The 22862-nt window shown below is 35.4% G+C and overlaps 1 long non-coding RNA gene across 3 annotated transcripts in view; it reads left to right on the plus strand.

The window, feature by feature from the left end:
• The window catches only part of LOC147583236 (uncharacterized), a 95808-nt gene that overhangs the window by 59947 nt on the left and 12999 nt on the right, over positions 1-22862 (plus strand). For 2 of the 3 annotated variants that reach the window (XR_015246674.1, XR_015246677.1), the window contains exon 3: positions 6306-6335. The exons of the other annotated variant lie outside the window; for it this stretch is intronic. This is a non-coding gene — a long non-coding RNA (uncharacterized LOC147583236). The remainder of the gene's footprint in view (positions 1-6305; positions 6336-22862) is intronic. 3 annotated transcript variants of the gene reach the window in all.

The following is a 22862-nucleotide window of genomic DNA, read 5'->3' on the forward strand; positions in this document are numbered from 1 at the left end:
GCAATCTTCCCCAGATTCACACTGTATTTGGGCAAGGATGTTGCAGGCTGATACTAATTTTCTCACTATTTTTCTTCCAATCCCTTGAAGGAGCAGAATGACCCTAAATACCACTGGCCACTCTCATGTTTTCTAACTTTTGAATCAAATTGTATATACTTTCTAATGATGTGCTGAAAGCATAGAAGCAATAACGGGTTTATTAACAGTGGCTGGACAGTGACAGCCATCTCCCCTTTCTGTACTTTGTAGAAAAATATCAGGGGAAAGAATCCAGGCCTACATTTCTGGATTTTTTTTTTTAATTTTTCCTCAGTATGTTTCTTTTTCTCCTTCTTTCTTTCTTCCTTTTTCTTTCTTCTTTCTTTCCTTTCTTTCTTTCTTTCTTTCTTTCTTTCTTTCTTTCTTTCTTTCTTTCCTTCCTTCCTTCCTTCCTTCCTTCCTTCCTTCCTTCCTTCCTTCCTCCTCCTCCTCCTCCTCCTCCTCTTCCTTCCTTCCTTCCTCCCTCCCTCCTCCTCCTCCTCCTCCTCCTCCTCCTCCTCCTCCTCCTCCTCTTCCTTCCTTCCCTCCCTCCTTCCTTCCTTCCTTCCTTCCTTCCTTCCTTCCTTCCTTCCTTCCTTCCTTTCTTTCTTTCTTCTTTCCCGAAAAGAATTATAATCTGTTCAAAGGAAAAACTATGGTAAGTGGCTTGAAGAGATTTCACCCTTATGGGACTTTACTTCTTTAGCGTGGAGGAAAAATTGAATTTATACTGCAGGTGAAACTTAAGAAGCCAAGATGCTTAGCCTGCCACAATGGCTTCTCACTTTTTATGCTTTACTTCAGAGATTAGACACCTTCATTTAGTCTAAGTATTTTACAGTGTTTTCCTTAACCTTCATATTTGCATATAAATGTCCTTTTTCTGGGAACTTTGGAGGTTCTTTATGCCATTTCTTTTTTTGTTTTTTAAAATTTATTCATTTTTGAGAGACTGAGCATGAGTGGGGGAGGGGCAGGAGAGAGGGAGACACAGAATCCAAAGGAGGCTCCAGCCTCTGAACTGTCAGTACAGAACCTGACACCAGTCTTGAGCTCATGGACCATGAGATCATGACCTGTCCTGAAGTTGGACACTTAACCGACTGAGCCACCCAGGTGCCCCTTCTTTATGCCATTTCTAATGCATACAGCAAGCACAGGCAACTCCCAAGTGTAACTATTCTGACACTAAATTAATGCACATTATTATCTATGTGAAATTATTTAAAATATGTGGTATGTTCTTATTTAATTCTAGATTTACCAGTTAGGAAGAAAGTAATGATGATCTTTAATAGGACTGAAAGTGTGATTCCAGTATGTTCTGGCCTGTCTCTTTTAAGTCTGTATTGCTCTTCACCAATATATTGGGGTTTTGCTAGAATGACATTTCATGCTTCAAAGCCCTTACTGTGAAGTCTTTGTCTTTGTATACAAAATTTCAATGTTAATTTTATATTAATAAAACTTTACATGTGAAATATTTTTAGATTTGTAAAAGAGTTACAGGGAATGTGCAGAGAGTTCCTGAACACCCTTCATCCATTTTTCCTTTATGTTGACATCCTACATAACCAAGGCACACTTGGTTAAAATAAGCAATTCGCATCGGTACTTTATGATTAAAAAAAAAAAAAACAAACTAGATTTTGTTGAGATTCTTCAGTATTTTCCATGAATATCTCTTTTCTGTTCCAGGATGAAATTTCTATTCCAGCATACCCAGTGAATGTAGTCAATGTTAATTTAAAAGCACTGGGGTTTTAATCCATTACCTTCCTCCATTAAGCTCTCACTGGGTTTACTTGATGATCCTGAGAAGATCCTTGTGTTCCTCCTCTCATCAGTCACACACTCATTTGAACTTTTTGGTCTTAGTACCTTCTGTGTCCAAATTGTTAAATTGATATTCTTTTATGGAATTCATAGCCATCAGTGACTGTAATGATCATGGAAGGGAGATGATGATAGCAAAAAAGGGTATAGAAAAAGAGGTTTAGTTAAGTTGTTTTTGGTAGACAAATCCTTTTCATGTATGAAATCTCAGTTTACAATATGTGTCCATTATTGCAGTGCAGTGAAAAGACCTAGGATATTTGAAACATTCCCAAGGGGACAAGAGCCAGGACATCAATTAATGCAACACACTTAGCCTTTGGAACCAAAGGTATCAGGTTTAGTTTCCCTCACCAGTCAAAAACACTAAGGTTACTTTTATATAAAATATGTTGTTTATAAAGTTAGTGGAATAAAAATCTTAAAGGTTATACTTTAAAATATTTTTTAATGTATTTAGGTTATATGTATGTATATGTAAGTATATACATAATACATATACATATATACATAATGCATATACAATGTATCATAACTTAGACATGTTTCAAAATATTTTTATGTATAACCCTGAAGATTTTTTAAGCTTAGTTATTTATTTTGAGAGGGGGGTTGGAGGTGGGACATAGAAAGAGAGAAGAGAATCTCAAGCAAGCTCCATGTTGTCAGCATGGAGCCCCATGCTCCATCCATGTAGGGCTCCATCCCACGAACTGTACATGAGACCATAACCTGAGCCAAAATCAAGAGTTGGACATTTAACTGACTGAGCCACCCAGGTGCCCCAACCCTTGAGAGTTTTAATCCATTAACTTTTTTATTTTTTAAATTTTTATTTATTTGTCAAATGTTTATTTATTATTCTTGATGGAGGAAGGGCAGGGAGAGAGGGGAACAGAGGATCTCAAGCAGGCTCTGTGCTGACAGGAGAGAGTCCGATGTGGGGCTCCAACTCACGAACTGTGAGATCATGCCCTGAGCTGAAGTCGGATACTTAACCGTCTGAGACACCCAGGCACCCCAATCCACTATTTTTAAAGCAAATATTATGTACTTACATACACATACTTATTTAGTGCTAGGAATTTTTCTTTCAGTACTGATTTAGCTGTTTCCTTCAAATTTTGATATGTGTTATTTACATTTTTAGATGACCATTTGAATTTATCTATATTTTTGTTTTTTAATTTTTTTAATGTTTATTAATTTTTGAGAGATAGAGAATGCGAGTGAGGGAGGGCCAGAAATAGAAGGAGACACCAAATCCAAAGCAGGCTCCAGACTCTGAGCTGTCAGCATAGAGCCCCACGCAGGTCTCGAACTCACAAACCGCAAGATCATGACCTGAGATGAAGTCTGCCACTTAACCTACAGAGCCACCCAGGTGCCCCTATATTGTTTTTGATAATCCTGTCTTTCTGTATGGTTCTTTAGTGGTTGTTCTATTACCTTAAGTATGTGTATATGTGTACGTGTGTTTGTGTTAAATCTATGGCTGTACTGTGATATGTCTCACAGTCCGCTGATGTCATTTCTTCAGTAGTTTAAGTGAAATACAGAAGACTTAGCTCCCTTTATCTCCTTTTATCTCCCCCCATTTATAATTTTTGAAAGTATTTCCTCTACGAATAATTAAAACCATATCAATGTGACAATGTTAGAATTTTTGATTCAACCAAACATAATTTTAAAAACCAAAGAGAAGGGAAGTCTATTTTATTTACCCATAATTTTGCTTACTGTGTTCTTTAGCAACACATTTTCTTAGTTTTCCTTCATCTGATGATATCTTGAATTTTTCTTAAAAAAAAAAAAAGAATATTTTAATTGTGTACAGGACTCTAGGTAGACAGGATTTCTTACTGTTGTTTTTGCACTTGAAAAATACTGTGCCACTCCCTTTTGCCCTCTATGGTGAGACATTCTTTTCCTCTAGCCATTTCCAGATTTTTTTTTGTCTTTAGTTTTTAAGCTTTCATTATGATATGCCTTGGCACTGATTTCTTTGGTTTATCCTGTTTAGGGTTCACTTAACAACTTGAATATGAAAATTTATGTTCCTTGTCACATTTGGGAAGTGTTTAGCCATGAGTTCTTTTAGTACTTTTCCAGCCTCATCACTTTCTCTGTTCTTGTGTCTCTGATGGCAAGGACATCAAATCTTTTGTTATAGTTCCAAACAGTCTGTCTATCTATCTATCTATCTATCTATCTATCTATCTATCTATCTATCCTCTTTGTTTTTCAGATTGTTTAAAGGGTATTAGACAGGTAAAATCCATTAAATATACTCTCCTATGAGCATGCAAATAGGTCTGAAAAAGAATACAATAATAGAACAAAATGTGGCTCTGTAATGAACAATATTTTATAGTTATAATGACATAAATGCTCTTATGGACTATAAACTTTTATAATTAACCAATATTCAAAAGACAGCAAACTTGATTATTATTGAATATAAGGTAAATATTACCAACCATGCAATAAAAAATATAATGTACTTGTAGCAGAAACTGGATGATAGGGTGATGAGAGGTAGGAAAATGATAATACTGTCATCTTGCAAAGGAGTCAAAAGATCATATCTGAGAATGATGGAATAAAAAAATTAGAGTTTAAACTGTTAACCATTTCACAGAAACTGTAAAATAGGCCTAAGTGCTCATCAAGCTTTTATATCTAGTAAACTAATCAAAGTTTCTAGTTACTACTACAGCTTGCCACCGTTGAGTTGTGGCCAATGAAATGTAGAAAAAAGCAATACATACCATTTGTTGACTTCTCAAAATCATATCATGTTTTAATTTTCTACGTTTCTTTTTGTGCTTTTTTTTATATAGCTTTTCCCCCCTGTAATTTCTTATTATCTTTTTTTTTTCTTTTCATTGTATCTATTATTTCAGCATCTCATTCACTTATTCTGTTTCTTGGTATCCATTGCATTCTTCTTTCTTACACCTGCTGACTTTTTATTCTGATTTGAACACTTCACATGTGTCTTGTGTCTCTGATGTGTCTCTGTCTGTCCCCCCCCTTTTTTTTTTTTAATTTTTTTTCAACGTTTATTTTATTTTTGGGACAGAGAGAGACAGAGCATGAACGGGGGAGAGGCAGAGAGAGAGGGAGACACAGAATTGGAAACAGGCTCCAGGCTCTGAGCCATCAGCCCAGAGCCTGACGCGGGGCTCGAACTCACGGACCGCGAGATCGTGACCTGGCTGAAGTCGGACGCTTAACCGACTGCGCCACCCAGGCGCCCCTTGGACCATGACTTTCCTGGATAGCTTTTACAAATTTTTCCTCACAATTCTGGTTTTATTTGTTCTGGCAGTGTATGCTTTTGTAAAATCTACAAGATTTTCTGAACTTATGAGTAAGAAGAGTAAGTATTTGTGCCAAATTTGCCATCCTAAACCAGAAGCACCTGTTAGCATTATAAATTTTACACAATTCAAATTAATTGCAAATTAATTGGCACCAGGCCAGGAAATATATCACAGAAGCAATAAATATGATAAATAAATATGATCCATGTATGCCTTGTAAGATTTTATCTTTTTTTTTTTTTTAACTTATTTTGAGAGAGAGAAAGAAAGAGAGGGCAAGTCAGGGAAGGGCAGAGAGAGAGAGAGAGAGAGAGAGAGAGAATCCCAAGCAGTCTCAAAACTGCTAGCACGACGCCCAATGCAGGGTTCCAACTTACAAACTGTGAGATCATGACCTGAGCTGAAATCAAGGGTCTGATGCTTAACTGACTGAGCCACCCAGGCGCCCCAGATTTTATCCCGTTTTTATTCACCTCTGAAAAGGTGACAAATATTTATAATATTTGTATATTTGTCACATATAATATATAAGATTTTGTGTAATTCTCCCCAAATCTGAATAGAATTGCATAATCACTTGAAAACAACTTGCAAAGGTTAGGCAAGACAGAATGGCATTGCCATTTAGGAGAAATGTTAATAACCTATCTCATTTTTACAGTTACTAATCTTAACATGCATCTTGTCTCTAATGATCCTTCAGGGCTAGGAGGGGGTGAAAGTGATGGGGTGAAGAGATACTCCAAGTGTAATGGAAAGATTAATTGATTAACTTTTAAGCATTTGAATTTATAAAAGTCTTGAGATCAGGCTCTATATTTAATTTGTTAATGTAAGCTTTCAATGTTACTACTAAATTAAGAGGCTAAGATCTGTTAGATTTTATCTTCTTGTTTGCCCCTTTATTAATGGAAAAGACAACTGTGCAAGCCAGTAAGATTCTTATAGGCCTATATTAGAAATGTTAAATGGTAACATATTGGTAAGTTACTTTAAAACTTGGTCCTAAAAATTTTACACTTGTTTAGTTTTCCCAAAATTGTGCAAAGCACTCTGCTATCAATCCAGTAAGATTTCAATCATTGTGAGATATAGTAACTTAATGTTTGTCTGTTTCAGCTCAGCACTTAGGCGGACTGCTTTCCTCAAGTAAGTATTATACTAAACTTGAATGAATGATTGATTTTTGGATTATTGAACCCAAATATGTGGTTGTAGTATGGAAAAATCTTTGGAGGTAATAAATGTGGGCTTTAGTTTAGAGAATGGATATTCAAAGCAGTTTTGGGTGAGCAGATGGCAGCTTAGGGGTTTATGAGTCTGGGAAAGATATAATGCCATAGCCTATTGTGCACAGAACACAGAATTTTAAGCCAAAACTGAAAATTACAGTGGCAGAGTTAGTGGCAAAAGGGATAGATGAGAAGAAAATGCCTAAAGCTCTTATTGTTTCCTGACGGTATTATTTCCACCACTAGAAATTCTGGTTATAATTATGAATTCAACAAGATATAAGATAGACTAGTTCAGCCTTTCCCTTAAACATGGCTTTTCTTTTTTTCTTCATGAGAAATAAATTCCTGAGCACATCCAGATTTAAAAATAATTCTCTTTTATTTCAGATGCCTTAGATATTTATGCAAAATTGGGAAAGTTTTAGTAAGAAATGGGCCATCTGAATCATCTACCCAGAACTCTTATAATCCTATGAAGGGCAAGTACAATTATTGATAATTAAATACTTAGTATTCAGTTAGCTGTTCAGTTTTAGGTCACCTTTGTGATCCTAAGATATGTAGTTTTTTCCATCTAAAAATTTTGCCTTCTAGTTGTCTCTAGTTCAGTAAAACTCCCTACTATCTGTTATATATTTAATCTAAAAATATAAGCATATTTCTAGACTCTCTTCTTATCCTTATCCCCAATTCAATTCATTCCACCACCAAAGTACCTCTTGAATGCATTCACTTCTGTGTTCATTGTCTGTATCCTGAACCAGGCGGAAGATGTCATGGCCGTGGTTACCCTGCCTCCTCTTCTCCATTCTCCACACAGCAGCCAAGATATACCCCTTTTAAAATACAGATTTGAATACGTCATTTGTCTCTTGAAATCTTTCAACAGCTTCCAGTGGGCCTTCGAATAATCCTGCTAAAATCCCCCAAACCTGACCTTTAGTTGCCTTTCCAATCTCACATGCACAAATCTACTATTTGCTTAATTCATGCCAGCCACTCTGGTTTTCTGTTTGGCAGGCAATGCTTTCTCCTATTTCACTGCTTCTGTGCATACTGTTCCCTCTTCCTGGAATGTTCTACCCCTTCTCTTTACCTTATCTAAATGATGGCCCCCCTCCAAATCCCAGTATGACTATTACTATGCCAGTAAACGTTTCCTAATGCACTTAAATAAGTTGAGTCCCCAAATTATATATTTCTCTAGCACTATGAAAATCTACTCTCAACATTTTGTACGTAACAGTTTCTCAGTAGCTAGTAAATACTGGTGCAGGTTTTCTTCTCTGTTAAATGTTGAGAGTAAAGTCCATAAGGACAGGAGCTATTTTGTTAACCATGTCCATCATCTGAATACGTGATGTTGTCTGGTAGGTAGTAGGCATACAATAAGTATTCATTAGCCAAGTGACAAAGTAATTTGGAATTTAATGTATAGTTTATATGCCTACAATATTTTCTTCCAAGTTTATTTGCATCCCTTACCATGTTGAGCTATGTCAGAGTAATAGGTGAGGTAAAGGGAGAAGGTTGGAGGAAGAGATTGGATAAAGAATTGCAAAGTGGGAAAGCAAAGAGAAGGTAAGAGAGAAACACTGATATCAGAGAATACTATTGTCTTCTCCAAACTTAACAAAACAAGATCTAGAAGGCTTTTCTAGTTTTTTCTTTCAATACAAGCTTTGCCATGTAGATTAATATTACTATTTAGAAGCTAATTAAGTAGAATATTGTCTCTGTATCTTTATTCCTGTTCACTTTTGGCATTTATTTTGGTCATTAACACTTCCTCTAAAGTGACCATGGGAATGGAGGCAATTTGCTTCCTGTTGACAGATTTTGTAATATGATTGATGGGGGCAGAAGGTGAAACTATGTGGTAAAATGAGTTTTTTTGCATTATCTGTGTATTTCATATATCAATGCCAGTATTTCTCAAACTGCGGGTCAAGACTCCAGGGGGAAGGGTTACAATATAATTTAAAGGGTTTCATATATGGGAACTATTTCGAGGTGGAAATTGTGGGCTACATTGAGTGTGTGAGCCTTCTTTTTTTCCTTCAGCCCTCCATATTTCCTTAAAATATGCTTTAACAAAAATTCTGCCAATTGGAGGATATAAAATGTTTAAGCCATACAATTCATAGTGTAAACACTTTAAAGCAAACTTTAGACTGTTAAAATCACTAGTCTACAATATTGCCTGCAGAACCTTGCACAATGCCTTGAAATCAATTAATATATATAGATTGATTTGTTTTACATTTATTCACAGAAAGCAGGTGACTATATTATGAAAGAGAATGATAAAATATAGAAGAGACAGGCACTACCAATTGTATTAATTACTGGTTACCTTAGAAAAAATGAAAACAGAAGGAAAATATTTTTACTTGGGAAAGATGTTTTGAGCTCCTGATATAGTATTCAATCCAGGATTAACCATATTTCCCAGGATCTCTTTACATTTTATGTTTGATCTCAGCTCTCAGTTATGCTATTGTGTCCCAATTTTCTATTTCCTTTTGCATCATTCCTCTCTGTTTTATCCAAGAAAAGTCCTTTTATTTGTGGATCATGAAGATTTCTGTTACTTTCCAAAATTTTATTACCTAATTAACACTCATTTTGAGTCTAGAAATTTTGGCTGAATATTGAACCCATGTAAACATTTTTCTTTTCAGTACATAAACATGGAAAATAATGGAAGAAAATGTGAATCATTCTCCTTATCTAAATATTACCAACAGGGGGCGCCTGGGTGGCTCAGTCGGTTGAGCGTCCGACTTCAGCTCAGGTCTCGATCTCGCGGTCCGTGAGTTCGAGCCCCGCGTCGGGCTCTGGGCTGATGGCTCGGAGCCTGGAGCCTGCTTCCGATTCTGTGTCTCCCTCTCTCTCTGCCCCTCCCCCGTTCATGCTCTGTCTCTCTCTGTCTCAATAATAAATAAACGTAAAAAAAAATTAAAAAAAAATATTACCAACAGAAATAAAATTTATGATGATAAAATTTTACATTAGAATTATTAATAATAATTGTTATTATCATTAACTGACAAATCAACTTAGAGTCTCATAGGTAGATAAGCTGATACCAGCAGTCATATATTCTATTTTCTTATCCATCATTAAAATAAAATCAAAAGAATTCATAAAATTCTTGTTAGATTTTCTTCTAAAAATATATTTCAAATTTTTGTATCAACATTTAAGGACAGTTTTTGACTGCAAGTGATAGATACCCTATTCAAACTCCTGTAAGCATGAGAGAGGATTCATTTGGCTGATAAAACTGAATTGCTAAGGAAATGGATGTATATGAAGGTGCCTGCCAGTTGGAAGCTGTGATGAGCCCAGGATTCTCTCAGTTTGCTTGCTGGTATCATTTCATTTTTCACACATTGCTTTCTTCACAAAACCAAAGCCATGGCAAATGATAACACTCATCTCCTGTTCTTATAGATTTGCAAGAAAGAAAAGCAAGAACCTCCCTCTTCCAAATATTGGGAAGAGATTCTTGTTAATATGACCTGGATTAATATCCATGGTCTTCATGACAAAGAGTGGTTTCATTATGACTGGCTCTGCTTGCATTTCCTGCCCATTCCCAGGTATTTGAAAAAAGAGAGTGTAGTACAGAATGGGGATATTACTGTTAATCCAGGCAGTTTCCCCAATGTGCATCTACAAAATTTTCATATGCACTTTAAGTAATCCAAATTATGTAATGCACATGCAACACACACACACACACACACACACACACACACACACACAAGCTGAAAGGTCTGAAAAATATTGTGCACATTAAAATCTTAGGACACAAGAGGGATCTGGGTTGCTCAGTTTTTTGGGCAGCCAACTTCGGCTCAAGTCATGATCTCACATTTTGTAGGTTTGAGTCCTATGTGGGGCTCTGTGCTGATAGTGTGGAGCCTGGAGACTGCTTCAGATTCTCTGTCTCTCTCTCTCTTTCTGCCCCTACCCCACTGTGCTATCTCTCAAAATAAATAAATAAACATTAAAGAAAATCTTAGGGCACAAATATTGCCTGAAGTCATTTAGTTGTATATTTCATAACTGTTTTTTGAATTAAGATATTAAATTTAAAAAGGAAGTCTACTACTAGCTTATAAATTTGGGCATTGATATCTTACAAGTAAGTAAATATATTTGTAAGCTGAGCAAGGGAAATGTCAAAGAATATAATTTTTTTTATAAAATATTTTTAAAAATCATGTGTGAGGCAAAACAACATTTCAGAAAGATTCTCCATTAGACACCAGAAATATATTTACTCTATGTTTATTTTCAACACATTATTTGGAAAAGCATGAAATATAGAGAAAAAAACATTATAGCTTAAAGTCAATAGGAATATTTTTAGTAGAATTTCAATGTCAAATCATACAATAAAAGAGAAAGTTCTATAGGCCATTTAACCATTAAAGCTCTGTAACACTGCTTAGAGAGACCAGTATTGGCTGATCATCATAATAAACAGATTTAAATTAGTTTTTTTTTTATATTTTAGTAAATGTACTCTTATTGTTTTCAACTTGTATCTGAGGTCTTAAAGATGTTTTCTTTTATTTGTAAAGCCTCCCATTATTTCATTTAATCATAATGTAATTGTGAGTACAATACTTTTTCCCTGGATAAGATCATTGTAAGCATAAGGAAGATGCTTAGAAATAATTCTTTTTTTTTTAATTTTATTTTTTAAAATTTACATCCAAATTAGTGAGCATATAGTGAAACAATGATTTCAGGAGTAGATTCCTTACTGCCCCTTACCCATTTAGCCCATCCCCCCTTCCACAAGCCCTCCGTAACCCTCAGTTTGTTCTCCATATTTATGAGTCTCTTCTGTTTTGTCCCCCTCCCTGTTTTTATATTATTTTTGTTTCCCTTCCCTTATGTTCATCTGTTTTGTCTCTTAAAGTCCTCATATGAGTGAAGTCATATGATTTTTGTCTTTCTCTGACTAATTTCACTTAGCATAATACTCTCTAGTTCCGTCCACGTAGTTGCAAATGGCAAGATTTAATTCTTTTTGATTGCTGAGTAATACTCCATTGTATATATATACCACATCTTCTTTATCCATTCATCCATCAATGGACATTTGGGCTCTTTCCATACTTTGGCTATTGTTGATAGTGCTGCTATAAACATGGGGGTGCATGTGTCCCTTTGAAACAGCACACCTGTATCCTGTGGATAAATGCCTAGTAGAGCAATTGCTGGGTCGTAGGGTAGTTCTATTTTTAGTTTTTTGAGGAACCTCCATACTGTTTTCCAGAGTGGCTGCACCAGCTTGCATTGCCACCAACAATGCAAAAGAGATCCTCTTTCTCTGTATCCTCGCTAGCATCTGTTGTTGCCTGAGTTGTTCATGTTAGCCATTCTGACAGAGGTAAGGTGGTATCTCATTGTGGTTTTGATTTGTATTTCCCTGATGATGAGTGATGTGGAGCATTTTTTCATGTGTCAGTTGGCCATCTGGATGTCTTCCTTGGAGAAGTGTCTATTCATGTCTTTTGCCCATTTCTTCACTGGATTATTTGTTTTTTGGGTGTTGAGTTGGATAAGTTCTGTATAGATTTTTGGATACTAACCCTTTATCTGATATGTCATTTGCAGATATCTTCTCCCATTCTGTCAGTTGCCTTTTAGTTTTGCTGATTGTTTCCTTCACTGTGCAGAAGGTTTTTATTTTGATGAGGTCCCAGTAGTTCATTTTTGCTTTTGTTTCCCTTGCCTCCAGAGATGTGTTGAGTAAGAAGTTGCTGCGGCCAAAATCAAAGAGGTTTTTGCCTGCTTTCTCCTCAAGGATTTTGATGGCTTCCTGTCTTACATTTAGGTCTTTCATCCATTTTGAGTTTCTTTTTGTGTATGGTGTAAGAAAGTGGCCCAGGTTCATTCTTCTGCATGTTGCTGTCCAGTTTTCCCAGCACCACTTGCCAAAGAGACTGTCTATATTCCATTGGATATTCTTTCCTGCTTTGTCAAAGGTTAGTTGGCCATACGTTTCTGGGTCCATTTCTGGGTTCTCTATTCTGTTTCATTGATCTGAGTGTCTGTTCTTGTGCTAGTACCATACTGTCTTGATGATTACAGCTTTGTAGTATAGCTTGAAGTCTGCGATTGTGATGCCTCCTGCTTTGGATTTCTTTTTCCAGATTGCTTTGGCTATTCGGGGTCTTTTCTGGTTCCATACAAATTTTGGGATTCTTTGTTCTAACTCTGTGAAGAATGCTGGTGTTACTTTGATAGGGATTGCATTGAATATGTAGATTGCTTTCGATAGTATTGACACTTTAACAATATTTGTTCTTCCTATCCAGAAGCATGGAATCTTTTTTCCATTTTTTTGTGTCTTCTTCAGTTTTTTCATAAGCTTTCTATAGTTTTCAGTGTATAGATTTTTCACCTCTTTGGTTAGATTTATTCCTAGGTATTTTACGGTTTTTTGTGCAATTGTAAATGGGATCAATTCCTTGATATCTCTTTCTGTTGCTTCATTGTTGGTGTGTAGGAATGCCACCAATTTTTTTGCATTGATTTTATATCCTGCAACTTCGCTGAATTCATGAATCAGTTCTAGCAGTTTTTTGGTGAAATCTTTTGGGTTTTCCATATAGAGTATCATGTCATCTGCAAAGAGTGAAAGTTTGACCTCCTCCTGGCCAATTTGGATGCCTTTTACTTCTTTGTGTTGTCTGACTGCAGAGGCTAAGACTTCCCATACTATGTTGAATAACAGTGGCTAGAGTGGACATCCCTGTCTTGTTCCTGACCTTAGGGGAAAAGCTCTCAGGTTTTCCCCATTGAAGATGATATTAGTGTTGGGTTGCTCATATATGACTTTTATCATCTCAAGGTGTGATCCTTCTATCCCTACTTTCTTGAGGGTTTTTTTCAAGAAAGGATGCTGTATTTTGTCAAATGCTTTCTCTGCATCTATTGAACGGATCATATGGTTCTTGTCCTTTCTTTTATTGATGTGATGAATCACATTAATTGTTTTGTGGATATTGAACCAGCCCTGCATCCCAGGTATAAATCCCACTTGGTCGTGGTGAATAATTTTTTTAATGTATTGTTGGATCTGGTTGGCTAATATCTTGTTGAGGATTTTTGCCTCCATGTTCATCAGGGAAATTGGTCTATAGTTGTCCTTTTTTAGTCTGGTCTCTGTCTGGTTTTGGAATCAAGGTAATGCTGGCTTCATAGAAAGAATTTGAAGTTTTCCTTCCATTTCTATTTTTTGGAACAGTTTCAAGAGAATAGTTGTTAACTCTTCCTTAAATGTTTGGTAGAATTCCCCCAGAAAGCCATCTGGCCCTGGACTCTTGTTTTTTGGCAGATTTTTGATTACTAATTTGATTTCCTTACTGGTTATGGGTCTGTTCAAATTTTCTATTTCTTCCTGTTTCAGTTTTGGTACTGTATAAGTTTCTAGGAATTTGTCCATTCTTCCAGATTACCCATTTTATTGGCATATAATTGCTCATAATATTCTCTTCTTACTGTTTTTATTTCTGTTGTGTTGGTTGTGATCTCTCCTCTTTCATTATTTTATTTATTTTATTTATTTTATTTTATTTATTTGGGTCCTTTCCTTTTTCTTTTTGATCAAACTGGCTAGTGGTTTATCAATTTTGTTAATTCTTTCAAAGAACTGGCTTCTGGTTTCATTGATCTGTTCCACTGTATTTTTGGTTTCAATAGCATTAATTTCTGTTCTAACCTTTATTATTTCCTGTCTTCCGCTGGTTTGGGGTTTTATTTGCTGTTCTTTTTCCAGCTCCTTAAGGCGTAAGGTTAGGTTGTGTATCTGAGATCTTCATTCTTTAGGAAGGCCTGGATTGCTGTATACTTTCCTCTTATGACCGCCTTTGCTGCGTCCCAGAGGTTTTGGGTTGTAGTGTTACCATTTTCCTTGACTTCCATATACTTTCTAATTTCCCCTTTAACTGCTTGGTTAGCCCATTCATTCTTTGGTAGGATTTTCTTCAGTCTCCAAGTATTTGTTACCTTTCCAAATTTTTTCTGGTGGTTGATTTCAAGTTTCATAGCATTGTGGTCTGAAAATGTGCATGATGTGATCTCGATCTTTTTGTACTTACTTAGGGCTGATTTGTGTCTCAGTATATGGTCTATTCTGGAGAACATTCCATGTGCACTAGAGAAGAATGTATATTCTGCTGCTTTAGGATGAAATGTTCTGAATATATCTGTTAAGTCCATCAGGTCCAGAGTGTCATTCAAAGCCATTGTTTCCTTGTTGATTTTTTGATTAGATGAACTGTCCATTGTTGTAGCTGGGGTGTTGAAGTCTCCTACTATGATGGTATTACTATCGATGAATTTCTTTATGTTTGTGATTAATTGATTTATATGTTTCTGTTCTCCCACATTTGGCGCATAAATGTTTACAGTTGTTAGGTCTTCTTGGTGGATAGACCCCTTGATTATGATATAATTCCCTTCTGCATCTCTTGATACAGGTTTTATTTTAAAGTCTAGATTGTCTGATATAAGTGTGGCTACTCTGGCTTTCTTTTGTTGATCATTAGCATGATAGATGGTTCTCCATCCCCTTATTTTCAATCTGAAGGTGTCTTTAAGTCTAAAGTGGGTCCCTTGTAAACAGCATATAGATGGATCTTGTTTTCTTATCCATTCTGTTACCCTATGTCTTTTGATTGGAGCATTGAGTCCATTGATGTTTAGAGTGAGTACTGAAAGATATGAATTTTTTACCATTATGATGCTTGTAGAGTTGGAGCTTCTGGTGGTGTTCTCTGGTCCTTATGTTTGTTGCTTTTGAGATATATATATATTTTTTGATATATATATTTGTCTAATATTTGTTGCTTTTGATATATATATGTGTATATATATATATACACACACACACACACATATATATATATATATATATTTTTTTTCATCTTTTCTCCCCTCAAAGGGTCTCCCTTAAAATTTCTTGCAGGGCTGGTTTAGTGGTCACAAACTCCTTTAATTTTTGTTCATCTAGGAAACTTTTTAATCTCCTTCTGTTTTGAATGACAGCCTTGCTGGATAAAGAATTCTTGGCTGCATATTTTTCTGATTCAGCACACTGAATATATCCTGCCACCCCTTTCTGGCCTGTCAAGTTTCTGTGGATAGGTCTGCTGCAAACCTGGTCTGTCTTCCCTTGTAGGTTAGGGACTTTTTTTCCCTTGCTGCTTTCATGATTCTCTCCTTGCCTGAGTATTCTGTGAATTTGATTATGATATGCCTTGTTGATGGTCGGTTTTTGTTGAATCTAGTGGGGGTCCTCTGTGCTTCCTGGTTTTTGTTGTCTGTGTCTTTCCCCAGGTTAGAAAAGTTTTCCACTATGATTTGCTCACATAACACTTCTACCCCTATTTCTCTCTCTTCCTCTTCTGGGACCCCTATGATTCTGATGTTGTTCCTTTTTAATGAGTCACTGATTTCTCTAATTCTTAAATCGTGTTCTTTTGCCTTAATCTCCCTCTTTTTTTCTGCTTTGTTATTCTTTGTAAGTTTGTCCTCTGTATTGCTGATTCTCTGTTCTGCCTTGTCCATCCTTGCCGCCGCTGCATCCATCCGTGATTGCAGCTTAGTTATAGCATTTTTAATTTCATTCTGGCTATTTTTTACTTCTTTTATCTCTGCAGAAAGGGATTCTAATCTATTTTTTACTCTAGCCAGTATTTTTATTATCGTGATTCTAAATTCTGGTTGAGACATCTTGCTTGTATCTGTGTTGGTTAAATCCCTGGCTGTCGTTTCTTCATGATGTTTCTTTTGGGGTGAATTCCTTCATTTTGTCATTTTGAAGGGAGAAAAGGAATTAATGAAGTAGAAAAATTGAAATTAAAAAAAATTAAAATTAAAAATACTAAAATTAAAAAAATAAAAATACACACACAGACACACACAAACACACACACATGAAAATCAAATAGATAATGCTAGATCCTAGGTGTGTTTTGGTCTGGGTGTTGAAAGTGGTTTGACAGATTAGAGAAAAAAAAAGGGGGGGAGAAAAAAAAGGATATTGAGAATTTGAAAAAAATGAATACAGTGAAGTAGACTAAAATGAGATGATGGGTATAAAATAGAATTTGAAAAAATATACACAAAAGTAAGAATATAGTAGAAAGATTAAAGAAAAACATTTTTAATGAAAACTAAAAATAAATATGAATTTTTTCTTTTTTCTGTATTTAAGAAAAAAGAAAAGAAATGAAAAAGTGAAAAAAGATAAAAAAAGAAAAAAGAAATAATTTGAAAATTTGAAAAATTGAATACACTGTAGTAGACTAAAATAAAATGATGGAAGTAAAATAGTATTTGAAAAAATTTGCATAAAAGCAAAAAATATAGTAATAAAAATTAAATAAAAATATCTTTAATAGAAATTGAAAGTAAAGATGAAGTTTTTCTCTTTCTGTATTCAAGAAAAAGAAAAGAAACAAAAAAGAGAAAAAAAGAAAAGAAGGAAAGGAAATTTTTTGAAAATTTGAAAAGGTGAATACACTGAAGAAGATTAAAATAAAATGATGAAAGTAAAGTAGAATTTGAAAAAAATTACACAAAAGTAAAAAATATAGTAATAAAAATTAAAGAAAAATATATTTAATAAAAATTGAAAATAAAAATGAACTTTTTCTCTTTTCGTATTCATGAAAAAGAAAATTATAAAAGAGAAAAAGAAAAGCAAACAGTGTATCAGTGGGTTGTGGGACAACTTTAAACAACCTAATATACTTAATTTAATGAAATTAGCCCAGAGGACAGAAGACAGAGTGGGGGAAAATATTTAACCAAATAATGGTCATAAATTTTACAAGTTTGGGGCTCCTGGGTGGCTCAGCTAGTTAAGAGTCCGCTTCTTGGTTTCAGCTCAGGTCATGATCTTGTGGCTTTGTGGGTTCATGCCCTGCTTCGGGCTCTGCACTGGCAGTGCGATGCCTGCTTGCGATTCTCTCTCTCTCCGTCCCTCTCTGCTCCTCCCCCACTCATGCTGTTTCTGTTTCTCTCAAAATAAATAAACTTAAAAAAAAATAAATTTTGCCAGTTTGATGACACAAATTCAATAAACTTAATAAGCCCTCTAAATAAGAATGATGAAGAAAACTACACAAAGGCACATCATAATCAAATTGCTCAGTGGTAGTGTTAAATAAAAAAATGTTAAAAATAAAAAGAATTAAGAGACATATTACAGAGTACAAAAACAAGGACAATAGTATATTTCATATCCTAAACAATTCAGTGGAAAAAAATTTTAAAGAACTAAAAGAAAAAGGTTAGCCTAGAATTCTGTACCTATCAAACATTCCTTCCAAACAAAGGCTAAATAAAAATTTTGTTACAAGGGTGCCTGGGTGGCTCAGTCAGTTAAGCGTCTGTCTTCGGTCATGATCTCACAGTTCATGAGTTCGGTCCCCGCCTTGGGCTCTGTGCTGACAGCTCAGGGCCTGGAGCCTGCTTCTGATTCTGTGTGTCCCTTCCCTCAGCTCCTCCCCTGCTCACACTCTGTCTCTCTCTTAAAAAAAAACAAAGATGAAAAAAAAAATTCAAAAACTTTGTTACAAAGTGGAAAGAATCTGTGAACTGCATGCTCACACTACAAGATATGTTAAAGGAGTTTCTTTAGGCAGAAAGACAATGATACCAGGTGGAAATATGAATCCACAAAAGACATGAAGGGCACAGGAAATGGTAACTAGATAAGTAAATATTTAAGATTTTTTTCATATTATGTAACTCTCTTAAAGATAAGAGACTTTAAACAAAAATAATGTAAAGTGAGATTTACGATATATATAAAATTAAAATGGGCATTGGCATACATATTGAGATTGGAAAATAGAAGTAGAGTAAAACCTTGGTTTGCAAGCATAATTCATCCAGAAACATGCTTGCACTCCAAAGCACTTGTATGTCAAAGTGAATTTCAAGAACTATTGGCTCAGTTGTGATCATGTGAAATTTTGCATCATATTGCAAGACATCACTCATTTATCAAGTTAAGATTTACATATTAGAAATGTTTGCTCATCTTGCAGAACACTCACACAGGAAGTTACACACAATCCAAGGTTTTTTACTGTACTATACTGTTTTAAGGTTTTTATGCTTTATGTGTAGTGGTATTAGTTAAAAAATTATGAAAAGTTAAACATTATCCTCTAAATCCTGAGGCAACCATATAAAATGACAAAGAGTTATAGCTAAAAGGTCCACAACAGAGATAAAATGATAGAAATATTCGCTGATCTAAAAAACTGCACTATTAGGAAAATAGAAGCAAAGAAAAGATGGGACAGATAAGAAACAAATGACAAGATAATAGATTTCAAGCTAAACATATTAATAACAGATAAATTTAAATGGTATAGAAATTTCAAATAAAATGTAGAGATTGTCAGATTGGGTAAGAAACAACAGTTACCTGTGTGAAACAAATTTCAAGTATATAGATATAAGTAACCTAAAAGTAACAGAATGGAAGAATTTATATGATCCTAACACTTTATAAAACAAAATCTGAATGATCATATTAATATCAGACAAAGTAACTTTCAGAGCAAAGAATTTCATCCAGAGATAAATAAGTTTATTTTGTACCAATAAAGAGGTGAATTATCAATACTTATGAATGAATAGGGGCACCTGGGTGACTCAGTGGGCATCGACTTTTGATTTCAGTTCAGGTCATGATCTCACATTTGTGAGATTGAGCCCTCTGTGGGACTTTGCACTGGGTGTGGAGCCTGCTTTAGATTTTCTCTCTTTTTCTTCTTCTGCCCCTCCCCTGCTCACATTCATGAGTTTTCTGTCTCTCAAAAGAAAAAAAAAAAAAACAAAAAAAAAACTTATGCACCTATAACCATGATTGAAAATACATAAGGTAAGCATTGCTTAAACCATGAGAAGAAACAGACTAACTCACAAGTATAGTAACAGATCTTCCCAACAATGGATAGAACAGGAGAAAGAAAAATTAGTAAGGTAATAGAAGATTTGAACCACAATGACTTCATGTCATTGGCATTTATAAAATTCTCTACCCAAAACCAAACATTCTACCCAAAACCAAACATTCTTTTCATGTACTCACAAACAAACATTACCAAGACAGAGTGCATTGGGCCATAAAACGAGTCTCAAAAGATTGAAAGGGATCTAAGTCATTCAGTGTATATTAGTGACCACAATGGAATTAAATTAGAAATCACTAATAGGTTGCTCTCTTGAAAAATCCTCCAAAATTTAGAAATTAAATAATATACTTTTAAATAACATGAGTCAAAGGGAAAAAAAATCAAAGGAGAAATTAGAAGGTATTTTGAATTGAATGAAAAAGAAAATGTGATGTATCAGAATTGTGTAATGCTACTAAAGCAGTGTGAGGGGGAAATTTATAGCATTATAAAGCCCATATAAGGAAAGAAGAAAGATCTCATATCAATGGGTTCAGTGTCTACTGTAATAATAATTAAAAAAGAGCAAAATAAAACCAAAATAAGTGGGAAAATAAATAATCATGACCAGAGCAGAGATCAACGAGAATAAGAGCAAGATGGGAGAACAGGAAGACCCAGGCTTTGTCTTCCTACAAAGACAGTAACCTAGCAATATGTGGACCAAAATATCTTTATGGGAACTCCAGGAACATCTTCAGAAGTTGCAGTTACACAGGCAGGTGAAAAGTTGAGAACAGCTACATAGAAATGAATGGGAAGAATTATTTAACTTTACTCCCAATTGCGTCACCCTCAAGCCAGCACAGTTCAGTGTCATTGGAGAGAACTCTAGCTCAGGCTGGCATAGTTGGAGCCAGCCTAATTTGCCTCGGGGGTCACTGAAAGTAAGAGAAAAAGGGGATAACTTAATCTTCACTGGAGGACCTACAGTGGCACAGAGGCTAATGTGACTGGGTGCTATTGGGAAAATGCACCCAGCTCATGGTTTCTTGGGAGGGAGGGAGAAGAGAGAAGCATTCATCTGGATTTACAGAGGGCTGCCTGAGAAACTGGTTTCTGTATGGCCTGACTTGGATCCCTGACAGGGAATCAAGATACTTTGGATGCCTAGGCATTGCTGAGAACAAAAGGGAGCTGAACAACTTGCTGTTGCAGCACTATAGAACTTGCAGTATTGTGCAGTCACCAGAGGGAACAAAAGATTATGAGCTCCTGAAAAAGAAACCGGTAAATCTCTAATTGGGAAATTTTCAAGCCCAGAGAAGTCACATCCCTACCCTTCAAACGTTTTCAAAGGCCCCCAGAATCATATCTGGGTTAACTGATGAAGGTCTTGGGCTGTCCAAAGCCAGCCATAAGGACTGACAGAAACGCCGTTTTCTCAAATCCAAAAATTGGGAGGAAAAAAAATCACAAGGACACAACGAAACAGAAACATTGTCCAATAAAAGGAACAAAATAAACCTAAAGAAATTGAGATTGATGTATTACCTAAAAACCAATTCAAAATAATTGCCTTCAAGGAGGTAAATGATCTACAAAAGAACACAGAATAACAACAAAGTCAAGAAAATACATGAACAAAATGAAAATATCAACAAAGAAACAAAGTATAAAGAAAAACCAAACAAATTCAACGACTGAATTAAAAAATTCACTAGAGGAATTTAATGTTGAATTTGATTAAACAGAAGAAAAAAAAAATCAGTGAACGCAATGACAGATCATTTGATATTATTAAGTCAGAGGAGCAAAAAATAATAATAATACAGAAAAGTGAAGAAAACTTAAGGAACTCAAAACCAGCTACTACATGCATATAGAAGTTTCAGAAAGAAGAGAAGGGGAGGGGGAGAATATGTGAAGAAATAATGGCTGAATATTTTTCAAATATAAGGAAGGAAATGAGCACTTAAGTTCAGGAAGCTCAAAGAAATTCAACTACTATGGATCCAAAGAGGCCCACACCAAAAGACACATTGCAATTAAGCTGTCAAAAGTCAAAGACAAAGAGAAAATCTTGAAATCAGCAAGAGAAAAGCAACTTGTCATGTACAAGGGAGCTCCCATAAGATTATCAGTGTATTTCTGGGGCGCCTGGGTGGCTCAGTCGGTTAAGCGGCCGACTTCGGCTCAGGTCACGATCTCACACTCACTCCATGAGTTCGAGCCCCGCGTCGGGCTCTGTGCTGACCGCTCAGAGCCTGGAGCCTGTTGCAGATTCTGTGTCTCCCTCTCTCTCTGACCCTCCCCCGTTCATGCTCTGTCTCTCTCTGTCTCAAAAATAAATAAACGTTAAAAAAAAAAATTAAAAAAAAAAAAAAGATTATCAGTGTATTTCTTAGCAGAAACCTTTCAGACTGGAAGGGAATGGGATGATGTATTCGAAGTGCCCAAAGGGGGAGAAAACCTGCTAACCAAGAATACTAACCTAGTAAAAGTGTCCTTCAAAGATGAAGGAGAAATAAACACTTTCCCAGGTAAACAAAAGCTGAGGGAGTTCATCACCTTTAGATATGCCCTTTCAGAAATTATAAAGGGAATCCTACAAGTTGAAATGAAAGGATGCTATACAGAAAACATGCAGAGAGCATATGAAAATATACAGCTTGCTGGTAAGGGTAAATATATAAGCAAGTACAGATTACTGCAATACTGTATTGGTGGCAATTAAAGCACTTTTGTTTTTGGATAAAATTTAAAAGTCAAAAGCATATAGGGTGCCTGGGTGGCTCATTCGGTTAAGTGTCCGACTTTGGGTCAGGTCATGATCTCATGGTTTGTGAGAATGAGTCCTGCATGGGGCTGTCTGCTATCAGCTCAGAGCCTGCTTCAAATCCTCTGTCTCCTTCTCTCTCTGCTCCTCCCTCACTCATGCGCTCTCTCTCTCTCTCTCAAAAATAAATATCAAAAAGTAAAAAAATAATAAAAGGCAAAAGCATAGAAATAACTATAGGTGCAAAATTATGTTAATAGATACACCATATATAAAGATGTGATTTGTGACATCAATATTACAAAGTGGGGGTGGGGTATGTAAATGAGTAATTTTTATATATGTTTGAAGTTGTTATCAGGTTAAAATAGATTGTTATAGCTATAAGATATTTTATATAAGCCCCATGGTAACCATAAAGAAAATATCTATAGAAGATTCATGAAAGAAAATGTGACAGGAATCAAAGCATGACAACACACATAAAAGAAAATGTGACAGGAATCAAAGCATGTCAGCACACACACACACACACAAAAGTCAATGAAACACATGTCTTTCATAGCAAGTATTTGTTGAAATGCTTTGGAAAAGTGAAATGTAGAGGCATTTTTCCAGCATAAATTGATTGCTTTAAGACCTTAGGATTTTTAGATACACACCAAAATTGAAAGGAAGATACAGAAATTTCCCATATACCGCTTGTTCC

The sequence above is a fragment of the Puma concolor genome, chromosome A2 (assembly GCF_028749965.1).
Source record: "Puma concolor isolate L17-30 chromosome A2, mPumCon1.1.hap2, whole genome shotgun sequence".
Lineage (NCBI taxonomy): Eukaryota > Metazoa > Chordata > Mammalia > Carnivora > Felidae > Puma > Puma concolor.